This window comes from Cebus imitator, unplaced genomic scaffold, assembly GCF_001604975.1.
Source record: "Cebus imitator isolate Cc_AM_T3 unplaced genomic scaffold, Cebus_imitator-1.0 Scaffold266, whole genome shotgun sequence".
Lineage (NCBI taxonomy): Eukaryota > Metazoa > Chordata > Mammalia > Primates > Cebidae > Cebus > Cebus imitator.
Window position 1 is genome coordinate 1,049,606 of NW_016107581.1, and position 4,180 is coordinate 1,053,785.

Below are 4,180 nucleotides of genomic sequence, written 5' to 3' on the forward strand. Positions count from 1 at the left end.
AAAAAAAAAAAAAAAAAAAAATTAAGCATTTTTTAAAAATTAATTAATTAATTTTTTTTCTGAGAGATGGGGTCTTGCCCTGTTGCCCAGGCTGGAGTGCAGTGGTGCAATCACTGCTCACTGCAACCTTGAACTCATGGGCTCAAGAGATCCCATTACAGGCATGAGCCACTGCACCCAGCCTAAGAATCGTATTTATTAAGTACTTTTTCCACGTCGGGTATCATACCAAGTGCTTTATATGCAGTGGCTCACGCCTGTAATCCCAAAGCTTTGGGAGACTGAGATGGGTGGATCACCTCAGGTCAGAAGTTCAAGACCAGCCTGCCCAACATGGTGAAACCCCATCTCTAGTAAAAATACAAATAAATTAGCCGGGTGTGGTGATAGGCACCTGTAATCCCAGGTACTTGGGAGGCTGAGGCAGGAGAATTGCTGGAACCTGAGAGGCGGAGGTTGCAGTGAGCCAAGATTGCGCCACTGCACTCCAGCCTGGGTGATAAGAGCTAAATTCCATCTCAGAAAAAAAAAAAAAGAAAGAAAGAAAAAAAGAGATGCTCTTGCCTCAGCCTCCTGAGCAGCTGGGACTACAGGTGCACACCACCATGCTGGGCTTTTTGTTTTTGAATGTAGAGATGGGATCCCATTATGAGCCGGGGCTGCTCTCAAACTCCTGGGTTGTGCTCTTTTGCATCTCCTCTGGCAGTGAATGAGGGATCTGATTTCTCCACATCCCATTTCTCCCCACCAACACTTGCTATTTTCTCCTCTTTTCTTTCTTTAAGACAGAGTTTCTCTGGTTTTGCTATTGTTGCCCAGGCTGGAGTGCACGTGGCACAATCTCTGCTCACTACAACCTCCGCCTACTGAGTTCAGGTAATTCTCCTGCCTCAGCCTCCCAAGTAGCTGGGATTACAGGCGTGTGCCACCATGCCTGACTAATTTTTGTATTTTTAGTAGAGATGGGGTTTCTCCATGTTGATCAGGCTGGTCTCAAACTCCCAACCTCAGGCGATCCACTCGCCTCGGCCTCCCAAAATGCTGGGATTACACGTATGAGCCACCGCGCCTGGCCTGTCTTCTCCTCCTTTGGTCGCGGTCATTCTAGTGGGTGTGCGGTGGTATCTCATTGTGGTTTTGACATCCATTTCCCTAATGCTGATGACTTTGGGCATCCTTTTCTGTGTTTCTTGGCCATTTCTCACCACCTTTTGCAAGCTGACCTCAGCCCTCACCACCTCACTGAAACATCATTTCCACCTTCACCAATCCAGTGGTTTAATTTCCCTTCTTTTCTCTCTCAGCAACTTTCGACACTTCCTCCCTCTCCAGCCATTCTTGGTCTTCCTCTTCCTTTTCTGGAGAGAAATCTGAGAACTTGGGCCAGTTAGTTAACTTCTCTGTGCCTCAGTTTTTCATCTGTGAAATGAAGATGTTAACAGTTCCTACTTCAAGGTTGCCGAGAAGTTTCCATCGGCTAATGTATATAAAGGGCTTAGAAGTGTAGGGAGGCCCAGGCAGGCTTATTGCTGAAGCCCAGGAGTTTGAGACCAGCCTGGGCAACATGGTGAAACCCCATCTCTACAAAAAATACAAAAATTAGGTGTGGTGGCGTGTGCCTTTAGTCCCAGCTAGTCAGGAGGCTGAGGTGGCAGGATTGCTTGAGCCCAGGGAGTTGGGGCTGCAGTGAACTATGATTGCCTGTAGTCCCAGCTACTCGGGAGGCTGAGGCTGGAGATTGATTGAATCTGGGAGGTGGAGGTTGCAGTGAGCTGAGATTGCACCACTGCACTCCAGCCTGGGTGCTAGAGCAAGACTCCGTCTAAAAAATAAATAGATAGGGGGCCGGGCGCGGTGGCTCAAGCCTGTAATCCCAGAACTTTGGGAGGCCGAGGCGGGTGGATCACGAGGTCAAGAGATCGAGACCATCCTGGTCAACATGGTGAAACCCCGTCTCTACTAAAAAAATACAAAAAATTAGCTGGGCATGGTGGCGCGTGCCTGTAATCCCAGCTACTCAGGAGGCTGAGGCAGGAGAATTGCCTGAACCCAGGAGGCGGAGGTTGCGGTGAGCCGAGATCGCGCCATTGCACTCCAGCCTGGGTAACAAGAGCGAAACTCCGTCCCCCCCAAAAAAAAAAGATTCTTGTAGCTTTAGCTTTTAAAACAATACATCGGGCCGGGCGCGGTAGCTCACGCCTATAATCCCAGTACTTTGGGAGGCAGAGGCGGGTGGATCACGAGGTCAAGATATGAAGACCATCCTGGTCAACACGGTGAAACCCCATCTCTACTAAAAATACAAAAAATTAGCTGGGAATGGTGGTGCATGCCTGTAGTCCCAGCTACTTGGGAGGCTGAGGCAGGAGAATTGCTTGAACCCAGGAGATGGAGGTTGCGGTGAGCAGAGATCGCGCCATTGCACTCCAACCTGAGTAACAAGAGCGAAACTCCATCTCAAAAAAAAACCATCTAAAGACAGAAAACTTTTTTTTTTTTTTTTGAGACAGAGTCTTGCTCTGTAGCCCAGGCTGGAGTGCAGTGGTACGATCTTGGCTCACTGCAACCTCTGCTCCCATGTTCAGGTGATTCTCCTGCCTCAGCCTCTCAAATAACTGGGACTACAGGCGCGTACCACCATGCCCAGCTAATTTTTGTATTTTTAGGAGAGACGGGGTTTCACCGTATTGGCCAGGATGGTCTCGAACTCCTGACCTCGTGATTGGCCCACCTTGGCCTCCTAAAGTACTGGGATTACAGGCGTGAGCCACTGTTTCTGGCCAAGACATAAAACATTTATAATACGGCATAGTGTTACATGGTTGTTTAAGAGTATGAATTTTGGACCAGGTGCAGCAGCTCACATCTGTAATCTCAGCAGTTTGGGAGGCCAAGGCAGAAGGATCTCTTGAACCCATGAGTTCGAGACCGGCCGGGGAAACAGGACAAGACCTCATCTCTACAGAAAAATAAAAATAAATTAGCTAAGCATGGTGGTGGCACCTGTGGTTCCAGCCACTGTGGAGGCTGAGATTGGAGACTCACTTGCACCCAGGAAGTCAAGGTCGAGCGGTGAACTCGCTGCTGCACTCCAGTCATTGAGACCTCAGCCCAAAAAAAAAAAAAAAAAAAAAAGTATACATTTTGGAACAGGGCTGCCTGGGTTCAAATCCCTTTGCCCCGACTCTGACAATATTGCGACTTCTCTATGACTTAGTTTCCACATCAACAGGAGATAATATTAGCATATCCTACCTGCTAGGATTCTTGGGGGCATTCAATGAGAGAGCATCCAAGCACAGAAAGAAGCTGGGTTAAGCATTACTTATTTACTTACATTTACTTGCATTATAAATCCCCCTCTGGCCATGGGCGACTTTCATAGCCGTCTAAACCATGCTGCACAAATCCTGCAGTGAAGGGGGATGATTGCCTGCCTTGGCCTCCCAAAATGCTAGGATTACAGGCGTGAGCCACAGCACCCAGCCGAGATCTGTTAACACACTCCAAATCTCGACCTAGTCTCATTGGCTCCAAGCAGCTTTCTCACTCTCTCCTCCAGATCTTCAGGAACAGGGTGATAATAAAAATCAAAACCCAGTCAACTCTTCCTCTGTCAGTGCGGTTGACCAGCAGAGGCCGCTTCCCTTCTTAAAGGGGCCTCTCCTAGTTTCGACTTTCTCTTTCCTAAGATGGCCTGGGGCGTTTCTCCTGTCACCCTCCCCCAAGCTTCGCCAAGGAAGCGCCCCTCCCACGTAGCTGGAATGTTACATCTCTCAGTGATGACTACATGGCTTAAAGCAACAAATAAATAAAGCCACTGTCTTAAGTTGGGTCAGGATATTTTATCTGGTGGTGCATGAGTCGATGAAGACACATTCCGAGCGTGGTCTCTATCCCCCAAACACTGCAGGGTGCAGAGGCTGCAGGTTGGAGGTCCACAGCCTCTAGGGCGAGGTCAAGAGCAGGAGCAAAGGGACATGTGAATGAAAACGGGAAATCCTCAGAACTTAATTTTTTGTGTATTTCTTTGATTTTTGTGTGTGTGCATGTCTTTGGATATTTTGTGTGTATTCCTTTGAATAGGTGACACCAGGCTCAAACTTTCCAAAGGTAGAAAAAGATCTAATATCTACCCATCCCCATCTCGCTCCCCACAGGTAACTGCTGTGGCCAGTTT